Source organism: Hylobates moloch, unplaced genomic scaffold, assembly GCF_009828535.3.
Source record: "Hylobates moloch isolate HMO894 unplaced genomic scaffold, HMol_V3 SCAFFOLD_1, whole genome shotgun sequence".
Taxonomy (NCBI): domain Eukaryota; kingdom Metazoa; phylum Chordata; class Mammalia; order Primates; family Hylobatidae; genus Hylobates; species Hylobates moloch.
In genome coordinates this window covers 215,811,450-215,825,175 of record NW_026652276.1, presented here as the reverse complement: position 1 = coordinate 215,825,175, position 13,726 = coordinate 215,811,450, and the positions used below count along the sequence as shown (strand labels likewise).

Sequence of the window (13,726 nt, the reverse complement as noted above, 5' to 3'; positions counted from 1 at the left end):
ATTTATGTCACTGAACACGTCATTGGATTCACAAAATTTTCCATTGCATTTAATTTTTAAAAAGCCCATTTTATGGTAAGGAGTACTAGAATTGCAAATGTAACACAGACCTAATATGGCACGTGAGATGGAGAAGGTCCAATCCAGTGATATCTGCAGAATGAATGAATTAATGAGTGACTGAATATGCATGTTTAAGGAAGGTGCTAATGGTGGTCACAGGCTTCCCTCATCAACCCCAACTTATAATTGCATTTTAAAATTTACAAACCATTAGCCAATAATGGGAGACAGATAGATTCCTGGAGTCTCTCATAATAACAAATGTCTTTATATTTATAATTTTGTAATTCTGTGTGAAATCAGATTCAAAATCATGGTATCATATACTTATGGGAGGAATTCTTTGAGGAACTTGGAGAAAATACTCCTAGAAGAGCTTCTTCCTTAGGGCCCAACATGAATGCAATATGTTTGCATTCATTCCCGTCTGCATCCTGTGGATATGATAAAATGCTTTCCCCCAAACTCAGGATGCCCCATTCCGTGATATATCATGTTTGGTCATTAAAGAACAGGATTCAGTATTAACGTTGGCCTTCTTTCCTGCTCTTTAGCAAAGTGTTTTCAGCCAAATATATTAAACTAATCAACTGCCCTTTTCCCCTGTCAGTAAAACAGCCAGCATCTTGAAATCACAGCTCATTTGTACCACATTGGCGTGAATATTCAGACTTCATTTGTCTCTAGCTCTTACAGGCTGGTGTTAGAGTGCGTGATGGACATTTTATTTTGAATTAGCAAAAGGGAGGAGGAAAGAAAAAATCCAAGTTATAAGTTTGGGCTAAAATATGTTTCAGGGAATGCAGCTCTGCCTTTTCCTCTAGGAAACGTCTATTAAAAAAAAATCCAGATTTAATTTGGCATTAAGTTGAGCCTGGGATACAGAGAATAGTAGGAAGGAAAATATCGTAGGGTTGTTTTTTTTTCCCTAGACTGTTTGTTCTGCTTAAGCCCTGTTTGAGTACTGTTGCACGGAGTGGTATGAGATGTTCACGACTTAATCTTGTTAGGCATCCTAAAGCAGAGTTCAGAAGCAATTGAGGCTGTGTCCTGTAACTATGCAAATCCTATTAGAGTTGGAACCTTAGGAAAGGCTTGATAGTTTTTGGTTCAAAGCTAAATAGCCCAATCATTCTTTTCTCTTTACTTGTGTACTCACTGGCGCTTATGGGAAAAAAGCCTGGAAAGGAGTTCTAGACAAGAGCTCCTGGCACCGTTGTGTGTTTTTCTCCCTGCTCTGTCCCCCTTCTCGGCACAGTCTTTCTCTGTCAATGGTCATGCCAGGCAGAAAGGTGTGTTTTCGTGGAGGTGCTTCTTAAGACCAGGTGCAATTCCCTGGCCGGGGAAACACGTTTATTTAGGCAAGGTTACTAAAGCTGCAAGTGGTGGTGTTGTAATGTCCTCTACCCTCTTTACTATGAAGGTTTCCAGAATGCTGGGAGTCCCATGGGACCTGTGACCTCGTGTCCCCTCAATCCTTAACCAAATCTGGACTATGTCCAGGCTCATTGTGGATTTTTCTTCTCACATCTCATGACAAGGACCCAGAGAGTGGTCTCCTTGAGAGGAGACTCCCAGGGAAGGGAGTGGATTCCAGACCTTCTCCCATATGAGCCTAGTTCTACAGCCACTACCAAAAACCCACAGGAAGGAATCTTAGTTTAAGAAAGATCCCTTCAGATCCTACTATAAAAAGCTTGAGCCCACCTGAACCAAAGGAGACTAAGGACTTTGTCGAGGTTTCCAGGGAGGCTCATTCTGCAAAACTCAAGAAAAGAAGAAGAAAATAAAAACCCAAGCTTCTCTTTCCACTCCATCTGGAGCTTCAACTGACTTCAAAAATATTGGCCCACAGTGGTTATAAAATCTCCCATTCGAAAACAAAGGCAAAGCCTTCGAAGTGCTTACCACTCAAAGCACTTCTTTTACATGCTCATAGGAAAATGATCTTTCTCTCCAAGCCCATGAGCTGACTGAAATTAATGAAACACAGTTGGGAGGTACCTATGTTGGCCACTGGCCATCATTCACTGGAACACCCCAACTAGACCATTCATGGATTGCAAAGGGTTTCCTCTTGCTTTCAACATTTCTCATTTGATATAAATAGTAATTTGCATAAAATCACTAACCCAAGTGTCACTGACATTTTGGGTACCTTCAAGAAAATGGGCATCTTTTTCCTAGCTACTCCAAGAACACAAAGAGGAAAGTGTGGAAGTGGGTTCTTGAAGAAAGCTGGTATCTTGATGTACATTTAAAACAATTGGGTGAGGTAGGGGAATAAAGAAATGCAGGATGTGGCTTCTAGATCTCTGATAGCCTCTTCTGCTAATAATCAGAAAATCACCCTGAAGATCAAGGGTTTCTACTAAGGAAGGAGAACTAAGAGAGAGAGAGGAAAAATAAAGTAAAGCAAGGAGAGAACTTAAAGGAAAAGAAATAACACTTTGGAAAATAAAAGAGAGATGAATAAATACCTTTACCCCTTTTATTTGCATCATGCTAGCGAGCAAATTAGGGAAATTCAGCCCGGGGTAAATATGGCTCCGTGAGAAATGACATTTGATGGTGAGGCCTAGAGAGGGGAGGCTGGTAATGACTGTCAGCGGCCGTGGCCTAGCCCCTCCACTCTCTGGTCTGGCAGGGAAACCCTAAAACACTGCCAAAGCTTATTCTGGGGAACAGGTGGAATGGGACAATCAGCAGGGGACAATGGACAAAGGAGGGAGTTCAAGGCAAAAGAGGCACAGCCCTCCACCCCTATCTGGGGCCTTTACTGACTAAACAAGATGATGCTCTGTGACCACTGCGTCACAGCCACCTGACCCTGAAAACAACCTGCCCCTGTCTCTTTGGTCATTAAGGATTCTCATCCTGGCCTCCCCTCCTGTCCATTCTGATCAGCTCTGATTGGCTGATGAAGAAAATGGGCCCAAAGGAAGTTTATCTAAGATTCCCTGAGCAGGCAGCAGGGGAGTTGTACAATGACCATAGGTGGAGTTAGCTAGAAGGGAGCAAAGGTGGGTAGGAGAAGGCTCACAGGAATGGTTTGGGGCATAGCCCCCAAAAGACAGGACAGAGAAGGAACAAAATAGGTCCAAAAACACTAGGGGAGAAAAAATAGACACACACATTAGCTCATCTACATATTCTCACACAGCTTCATTAGAAGTATCATGTGGTGTTCTTCCTCTTGGACGGGTCCTTCTCCTGTTATCTACCAGGAAAAATTTCCATATGTAATTTCTGATGGAATCTTTAAGCCACTGCTCCTCTCCCTCTACACAGTCTTCCTTGGTGGCCTCATCCATTGACACACTGCTGCTTCCTGCCTGTAGGCGGTGACTGTGAACATCTCTGGTTCTCAGCTTCAGACCTGCATATGCATTCTTTTCTAGACACATGCCCTTGCATGTCCCACAGGCTTCAAACTCAGTAAGTCCCTCTTGGATCCCCGAACAGTTTTCTCACGGAAAGGCCACCTTAACTGGGCATGCTTGTGCTATTTACTGTTTCCTACCTCTGGAAGAAAGGTAACTTTCCTGCTGTTAGTCAATCACACCCTTCTTTCAATCTTTCTCCTCAGCCTTAACTTATTTCTACCTGTCTTGGGGGGCAGGAAGTGAGGAGAAAGCATCTTAAATACTCATCATTTGGAGACAGTCTTAAAGCAAATAAATTGTAGGTTCAGAGGCTGCATCTAATCCTCTTTCCATTCATTCATTCAGTCATTCATTTAATAAATATTACAAAATGTCTACTGTATACAAAACCTCCTCTAGTGCTATGAGAGATGTAAAAGGCACATTCTCTGATTTCAGAATTTATAGAATATCATAGGGAAATGAGAGCTTTACCCAAATGACTATAATGCATTGTGGGAACTGCAAATGCTCTGAGAGTAACGTAATCGCTGAAGGAGTTCAGGAGGGGAGAAGCAGAGGGAAGCCCATGTGCAATAAACAAAAAATCAGCATATTAGAGAGAGAAAATGATGGTGGCAGCATTATGGGGTGAGTGGTATTTCCCCCAAATTCATACGTTGAAATCCTAACTTTCAGGACCTCAGAATGTAACCGCATTTGGAGATAAGTTCTTCAAAGAGTGATTAAGTTAAAATGAGGTCTTTAGGGTGGGCCTAATCCAATATGACTAGTGTTTTTACAAGAAGAGGAAACTTGGGCACAGAGAGAAAGACACCAGACAGGTGTGTGCCTGGAGAGATGACCATGTGAAGACACAGGGAGAAGGTGGCCATCTGCAAGGAGGGCCTCGAGAAATCCACCATGCCAACACATTGATCTCAGACTTCCACCCTCCAGAATGGTGAGAAAAGAAATCTCTGTTGTTTAAGCCACCCAGTCTGTGGATTTTCACTATGGTAGCCTGAGAAAACTTGCATGGGGGCAACAGATAGAATCTTGAAACAACAATTGCCTGAGTGGTATGCTGAACTCCTGAAGAACTTTTCTACCCACTGGAGCCAAGCTCAGCAAAACTGTGAATGAGTGAAATGCCCTTTGGTTTCTCCATTCTCTAAAGTGGAAATCCCCTCTTTCACCTCCCTAGGTGGTCCTTGTTCTGGTAGACGTTTTCCTCCCAGGTGAGAGAGATTTGTTGAAAGTGAGGGGTACTTAGTGCTCCTGAGATCACCAGTGTTTGCACAAAGGTGAGCTTATTCACCTTGGAAGGCTGACTCATGTGGTCTTTATTGATTCAAGTCACTAGCATTTTCCACAGGAAGTGAAGACTTCATGATTGATCCAGGACTGTTTTGTGAAAGATATTACATTGCAGGAAACATTTAAAAATAAAGCAAAAAAAAAAAATCAGATTACAAAACAGAATACAAGACTTGATAGATCCTTTAAAACTTGATAGATTCTAACTGATTCATTAACTGGTAAGTAAAGTAGGAGGGCCACAGCAGAAAAACTGGTTTCTCACAGTGCATCTTTAGATGTAAGAATTTAGAATATCAGGCACAGAGGCTGTGTAATTCCTAAGAGCAGAGCCCAAAGTATTAATAAAACATAAACTTTACTCACAGGTCAGCAATCAGATGTCTGAGCCTTCTGGTTGATCACTAATCCCTGTGGAATTTGATTTGATGATCTTGAAATGTTCCAGTGATACCTGGAATAAAAAGAGGATGGAAACATAATTAAGTTGAATGAATTTTAGTTAATACAGACTATATATTTTCAAATATCATTTCTTCCTCAAGTACTGTTGTTAGTTAGAATCTAAAGGGAGAAATAAGGCAGGGGTAGAAATAGCTATTGTGCATTTGCATTTTAAGGAAAATACAGTTATCGCAGAGTCCATCCATTTATTCTGAATAAATTATTCTGAAGAAGGAGGTATAGTTAAGACAAACCCAGGGGCAGTATTTAATTGCCAAGTTTCTTTTTCACTGCTCCCAATCCCCTCAGTATTTTTATTTCAAAATTTGAGAATGAATAAAGGGAAACTGAAGGAAGAAAATGTTATAAGTGGAAAACTTTTTTGGTCTGTAGTGTCTATGTATGTCCATGAACTATCTTGTTAGTGAGAGAAAGACAGAAAGGCTTTCAAGAGAAAACATAAAATGAATGGCAGAGTCACTAACAGTGGAGTTTGTCTTCAGATAATCTCTTTCCTTTCTATTTTCAGATTTAGGGTCTAAGGGCCAGAAAGTTGATAAAGCTCTTACTCCCTGTTTTAAGATCTTTCTCTCCCATCAGTTACCTTGCAACTTCAAATAGATGCCCGGGTGAACCATTCCTCCCTTGAGCCCTTTAAGCCATAGCTTTTAATGCAGTGCCCGACACACAGATGCTGGCTGCCCTGGCTCAGAAGCAGTTGCCAAAGGTCTCTGCAGGGAAAGCTGAGTCTAGACCGGAGGTAGTAAGGAAGGAAAAGGCCCAAGATGAAGGAAGACGGGGAGAGAGCTGGGCCCTGTTAGGCAAATGAGCCTGTCTTCCTCCCTGAGTCCCCATTGCAGCCAGTGGCAAACAGCCAGGCACTAGTTATTGCTCCTTTGATTTAACCATCTCCTCAGGCATGGGGAGAAATGAGTTTTATATGAAAACATTTACTATAGGAGAACCAAGGTGTAATAAAAAGAAAGAAGTAATTTCTTCCCTCTTGATCAGATTTCTAGTCCCCTAAGAATAGCGATTTTCTTAGAACCCTCAGGAAACCTCTAGCTAAAGTCATTCAGTAGCATGAAAAACTGTAACTAGCACCTTTCTAGATTAAACAAAGAGAAAAACATTGCTAGCATATATTTACAAGAGATGGTTAATATCCTAATTTAAAATTTCTACTGCAAGTATTCTCAGAAAGATGGCATTTTCCAAATGGATACTAAGAGGCTGGTGGTGGGGGAAGAGGGGAGGGTGAGATGATAACTTATTTCAACAGAGAATCATTGCAAAGGTTAAATTAGGGATCCTTTACAAAAATAAATAATTGTAAATAACTAAGAAGACCCAAATTTTCCTTAATTTAAAATTTTATCTTACATGGTTGAATTAGGATCTCTGATTTCAACATTACCATTTTTATAAAACAATTCCTCTGTGACTTTTTCATAATATGATTTGCTTTCATTATGGAAATAATAATAATAACTATCGTTTGTTAAGTATTTTTCAGTGATAGGCCCTGTGCTAAGCACATTGCACACATTACTTCATTTGATGACTGTAACAACCTTGTAAAATATATATTCTTATCTTAGGATAAGCACTGAGAAGTTTCTTGGCTGAAGTCATTTGCCTGAATTCACCCAGCTAGTGGTGAGGCCAGTATTCAAAGCCAGGGCCTGACCCACCATGCTGGGTGTATTTGGTGGATACAGGAGCCCATTTGCTTGTTCACTGAGTGAGTCCTCTGCTCCAGGACACGACACACGGTGATGTACAAGGGCTCTGCTTCCATGGAGCTTATACTCTGCTGGAGTTCAGACAACACACATTTCTGATAGTGAGTGAGCAAATAAAAAACAGCAGGACGTAAAGAGGTCCACTGAGGGTCCCTGGAGGTTGGATGGTGAGGGATAGTCTCTCTGAAAAGGAGACATCTAGGCGAAAAACACATTTCTAGGAAGAGGCCCCCCATGTAAAGATCTGAAGGAAGCATGTTCCAGGCAGAGCCCTTGAGAAGCCTGGTGTGAGGCTTTTATGACATGGCTGTGCGCTCTGGGATCATGAAACTCTTCCAAGTTACTCAGTCCGTGTGGGATTCAGGCTTCTATGTCTGTTCGTAGAGTACACAATGCTGAAAGATGTGCTGGACACAGGGTCTTACCAAAAAACGATCCCCACGGGCTGCCTTTGCTGGAAAGCATGAGGATCTGTCCCTGCCCAGAGATGAAAGTGCCAAAGAAGCACATGATCACCTTTGTGTCCAGTGCCTAGAGGGATGGAGGTTCCCCACTCCCTTTTTTGCTAGGTAGACTTCAAGAGAGCTGTGTTCTACAGGCTTGCACGAGCTCCTTTCATGCATTAGAGGATAAGGCAGATCATTTCTTAATAACAGACAGAAAAATGAAAAGCTACAGGACATAATCCTTAAAATGGGAAAGGAATGGCAAGTAGCTATTTCAATCATAGTTGGCAGGAAGTCACATAATTTGTGGGGATGGAAATTAAAATAAAATATTTAAAAATAGATCGATGGGTTTTAGTTAGAATGAACCAGTAATAATAACACATTATTAATTGTCTCTGCCTTACATTTATAGCTAAACATGGGAGCTAGGAGTATGTTAGAAGAAAAGAAATATATGATCTTAGGGAATTTGGGTCATTTAAATAAACACTAACAAGTGAATTGACCTTGTACAAGTCATTTAACCACTCAATTTCTTCATCTATAAAATGAAGCATTTGGAATAGATTTGCAACAGTACTCAATTCAGATGATTTATTTCTACCATCTTTCCATGAAAAAAATGTATTGTGTATGTGAATGACCTTGATATCGTTTTGAATAAAACAAGTCCAACCAAGTTCCCCCTTTTCAGCATCTAACAGGGTGCTCAGAGAAGAGTATTGCTTTTCAAGTCCACCTATCCTGCCTCCTTCTCTATTATTTCTAAGAGATGAGTGCATTTTATAACTCTAAGAGAAACAATAATATATTACATAATAATATCTATAATTTATTGAATACCTACTATTTGCAAGGTATTTGATATCTGTTCTTTCATTTAATCTTCACAAGAAAACTGTGAAACTAGTTGTTTTTTATTATCCCCACTTGGAAGTAAGATTCATCCAAAGCTCCTTCCATGGAGCAGCCATAGCTGCCAACACTGACATTTTCTTTTACCTTTTTGAGTTCTATACAACATTTTTCTTTAAATGTTTTGGAGGAGATTGTTGATGAGTTTGTGGAATGTAGCTAGACTGACGTAGGTATCTGCTTAAATGGAATAGCTTGTGGCGGTCCAGTGCTTTCATTGAGAATAATGAGAAACTCTGGATAATATTCCACAAAACCAAAATTAATTTGGAGACATCCCAGAGCTGCTGTGGTAACCAGGACTTGAGGGGCCAACATCTTAGAGAGAAGGAAGGCCTGGAAAAGTAATCTTACATTCAGCGATTTCCCCCTCAAGGAATTTGGTATACTTTGGATACAAAGGACAAGAGGACACAAGACAGAAACTAAGTAGAACATTTCTGAGAAGCAGAGCAGAGTCTTCACAGCCTTGTGGAGCTGAGGAGAAAAAACTTTAAGTGCAAGAGGGAAGGACCATTCTGGGGTGACAGAGCTGCGCTATATCTTATTCATGGTGATTGTTATTTAACTATATGCACTTGTCAAAACTTGCAGAACTGTACACTGAAAAGAGTAAATTTTACTGTGTGTAAATGACACTGTGATAAATGGTCTTGGGATACAACCTTAGTTAGGACCCTTGGAGAGTTCAGCCACGGAGAGGGAGCAAATCAGAGGTTGAAGGAGTCATGCAGAATGGAAGATGAGTTGTAATCAGCTCAGCCCCGTTTAACTGAAGAGAACTTTCCCAACTCTATCAAAACAACCAGAAGGTAAGACAATCCCTATCTGTAGAAAAGTAACATCATGCCACACCTAAATGAATATCTATATGGAAAAAGGAAAATCAAAACTTGACCTCTATTTAGCATCATTCCCCCGAATTCTTTCAGATTGATTGTGGATCTAAATGTGAAAACTTACACATTTGCGCTTTCAGGAAAAAAAAAAAAAATCTCCATGATTTTGGGATAGGCAAAGATTTTGTAAACGGGACATAAAAATAAAAAACTTGTGTTGCATTAAAACTAAAAACCATAAAAAGAGTGGCGATGCAAGCCATAGATTGAGAAAATATTAGCAATATGGATGACAAAGAACTTGTATCCAGAATATATAAAAATTTCCACACATCAAAAAGAAAAAGATGGATGATCTAATAGAGAAATGAGTAATGATTTCAACAGGCATTTCACAAACGGGATATTTAAAATTGCCAACAACTAAAAAATAAATTAGCCAGGTGTGGTGGTGCATGCCTGTAGTCTCAGCTACCTGGGAGTCTAAGGTGGGAGGATCTCTTGAGTCAGGGAAGTCAAGGCCACAGTAAGCATGATCATGACACTGCACTCCAGCCTGGGGACAGAGAGAGACCTTGTCTCAAAACAAAAACAAAAAGACAAAAAGGTCAACAAGCGTATGAAAAAGTGCTCAATCTCATTAATCGTTAGAAAAATTCAAATTGAAACTTACGATGAACTAAAACTACATACCACTAGAATAGCTAAAATTTAAAAGACATAAATCAAAATGTTGGTGAGCAACTGAAATGCTCATGCACTGCTTTGGGAATATAAATTGGCAAAATCACTTGGGAAAAAGATTTGGCAGCATGTGCTACAGCTGAATATTTGTATATCCTGTGACCCAGAGATCTTACTCATAGGCGTATATAAAACAAAAATCCATGCATATATTCACCAGAAGACATGAACTTGAATGTTCATAGCAGTACTATTAATAATAGCCATGAAAAGGAAATAACCTCAATGTCTATCAACAGCAAAATGGATAAATTGTGGGAGGCAAACAATGAAACCCTATATAGCAATTAGAATGATCTAAGTTTTGCTCAGGCAATCAATCTCAGAATCATAATGTAAACAACACAACAAAAATTACTATATGATTTCATTAATATAAAAACTGAAGCCCAGACAAAATTAATACTTCATGTTAGAAATCAGAATAATGGTTATCATGAGGCAGTGGCTGGGTTCGGGAAGGCATGACTCTGAAGGGACATTTTGGGGGCTTCTGAATGCAAGTAGTATTCTGTTTTGTGATCTGGATGCTGACTACTCAGTTGCGTTCATTCTTTGAAAGTCCATCACTCTGTACAATTATAAACTGTGCACTTCTCAATATGTTGCACATCATTAAAAAGATTTTTTTAGAACATATGAATAGAAAAAGCCTTAGTCTGGAAAGATGACAACTCAAGGGAATTTATGAGCTCAAAATATATAAAATCACGCAAGTTCACTATCTCTGGTCATATATTGTACCAGTAGGAAAATAAAATAATAAAAAGACAAACAATGAGAGAAAACAATAATACAAATCAATGTACTCTGTAGGGGGAGAATTGTAGTTGGGAAGGCTGGGATCAATTTGGCCAGTTATTTCTAAATTAAAAGTCAACACTGGATTATTTACCAATGACTTAGTGAACTTTCCATATATATATTTTGGCTTACCATATCTTAAAAGGGAAATATTGAATGTTTTTGCAAGTGGCCCATACCAAGGCAATGCAAATACAGGGACTACTTATCATCTTAAGAATGCCATGAAATTTCACCATCCATCCAACCCTTTGCTTAGTATCCACTGTTTCTCGTCCTCACTTTTAACCACCCACCTTCCCCAAATTATTTCTTGTAGCTCTTTTGTGCATCAAGCCCTTGAACAATGTTTCCTCTTTATTTCTTAAAATTATATGTTTCCATTTCAGATTTTGCCTATGTATCTTGAACAAATTCATCTATAGTATGCTTGTATTTTAGTGTATAGGTTTATGTCTGTATGAGAATCTCTTGATTTTTATGGGATATGTTTTCTGTGTTATTAAGGAATAATGCATATGGAAATGTATACAGATATTTGTATAAATGAGTAGATAAGAGGGACAAGATGTATTAATATGATAATATGTTAGGAATTTAGCTACCAAACAAGCTAAAATGGGAAATTAAGGAAATTGTTCTTAAAATTAAAGAAAAAGTCAATTATTCAGTGAAAGTCAGAATTTTTGTGGCACTCTGTAGCAAACAGATTTATTGGATAGCAGACAAAGCCTTAAATCATTCAGTTGGATTGAACATAGATCTTTCCCATTAAAACACATGGAATTATAAGACTGACTATGGGGTCACATAGAACTCTACGCTTAATAACCTAAGAGAAGCTCTTTAACAAAGACACCTAACAGGTACCAGTTACTTCAATTTTAAAATGAGGATAGTAATAACTACCTTGAAGGGTTTTTTTCTTCTTCCATTGTACGTGGTTAATGCCTCTACGGTAGCATTGCACGAGTATGGGCTTCCCAATGGTAAGGGCATGGTCTTATCAATCACTCCATACCAAGCATTTAGCATGTTCTCTGGCATATATCATATGCTTCATAAAAGTCTGTTGTTGGCTGGGTGCATTGGCTCACACCTGTAATCCCAGCACTTTGGGAGGCTGAGGTGGGCAGATCACAAGGTCAGGAGTTTGAGACCAGTCTGGCCAACACAATGAAACCCTGTCTCTACTAAAAATACAAAAAAAAATTAGCCAGTGTGGTGGTGTGCGCCTGTAATCCCAGCTACTAGGGAGGCTGAGGCAGGAGAATCACGTGAACCTGGGAGACGGAGGTTGCAGTGAGCTGAGATCGCGCCATTGCACTCCAGCTTGGGCAACAGTGTGAGACTCCGTCTCGGAAAAAAAAAAAAAAAAAAAAAAAAAAAGAATGAAAGAAAAAAGTCTGTTGTTGAATGATGATTGAGATAACATATAAAGTGCCTAGTATTGAACCTAGCATGCCATTGACCCTTGATTAATATTATCAGCTCCTTTCTCTGCCTTCTTCTTTGCTATTCTGCATCTAGAAAGTAGAATGGCTCAATTCTTAGCTTATTTCTATACCATCAGGTCCCAAGACTAGCAAGCTACCCAGGGAAATTTTGCTGAGTTCTTCTTAAAATTTTATGGAGTGCAAAGGATATAGCTTAGATGTATGTTCTCAGAGGAGCCAGTTTTGTAAAACTACGAAAAAAAACCAGATCTTATCCTGTTCTATGATAGTACAAAAGATGGGCTTTGATATCTTAAAATGGTGCCTAATCATTGCAGCCTTTTCTCCTTTCTCTTGGACAGTCATTTAATGAAGAGTAATCTGTGACGCTATTTGCATGATCCAAGATCTTTCAATTGTTAATAGAAGAATGAGGGTGGATTTTTGCAGGCAAGATGATTTCTGATTGGAGAAGCAGTGAGAATGTATCCATGAAGGTCAGATGTTTATTTTTAAGCTTCGTGAAAAGTTCTGTACTTGTCTGAAGCAAATAGGAAAGAGAAAGTCATCTGTGGTCTTATGAAATTTCTGAACTTCTCATGGGAAAGTAGCTGACGTCAGTGTTTGATAAGTTTCCTGTGGCTATAGGCATAAGAGACACTGAGAAAAATGTATCTTTCTCTTCACAGAGTCATAGTGTACCTGAAGTTTGAGCTGGGTATAACTACAACTCATCACGAAAGACCTAGTGTAGATAATAAAAAGTCCAAAGTTTGTGAAAAGGCAGTGGCAGTTGTTTCTCTTGCCTTCATCATCGTATTCATCACCACTGCCACTACCACTGTCATCATTATCAGAGCACTGACTGTTGTTTGTAAGGCATGATGTTAAGTTACCTAAGTTTCAGCAAGTGATAAGAAATGGTGCACTTAATTTTTTTGTATATTAAATTTTCCAATGGATGCAGTCTTCTGGTTCTCTTCTGTCTGTGTGCCTGTGTATGGCTTCCTAAATGAATAGAACTTATCAAAGAGAAGCAACTATGAAGATTAGAACCCTCATGGTTGAGGAGGCAAAGCTGAGGAAACAGGATGGACATCTGAGCAAGGGTAAGAGTCATGTCATTTATCTTTTTTTTTTTTTTTTTTTTTTTTTTTTGAGATGAAGTCTCACTCTGTCACCAGGCCGGAGTGCAGTGGCACGATCTCAGCTTACTGCAACCTCTGCCTCCCAGGTTCAAGTGATTCTCCTGCTTCAGCTTCCTGAGTAGCTGGGATTACAGGCACCCACCGCCACACCTAGCTAATATTTGTATTTTTAGTAGAGACGAGGTTTCACCATGTTGGCCAGGCTGGTCTCGAACTCCTAACTCAGGTGATCCGCCTGACTCGGCCTCCTAAATTTCTGGGATTACAGGTGTGAACCACCTCGCCTAGCCTCATTTATCTTTTATCTGTAGAATTTAGCACAGCCTCCAGAATATAGGATAAATTTAATAATGTCCAGTTTGGCAAAATTGAACCTCTTTAATTCTATTATACTCTCAATTTTTGACAATCTCATCAATAAAGGTTGCACTTAGAAATTTTCGATATTCACAAA

The 13,726-nt window shown here is 39.4% G+C and overlaps 1 protein-coding gene across 5 annotated transcripts in view; it reads right to left on the bottom strand.

Moving 5' to 3' along the window:
- CALD1 (caldesmon 1) overlaps positions 1–13,726 on the bottom strand; it is a 193,905-nt gene that overhangs the window by 123,697 nt on the left and 56,482 nt on the right. For all 5 annotated transcript variants that reach the window (XR_004371240.2, XR_004371238.2, XM_032761808.2 and 2 more), the window contains exon 2: positions 5,115–5,202. The gene's annotated coding sequence lies outside the window, so the exon portion shown is untranslated. The remainder of the gene's footprint in view (positions 1–5,114; positions 5,203–13,726) is intronic.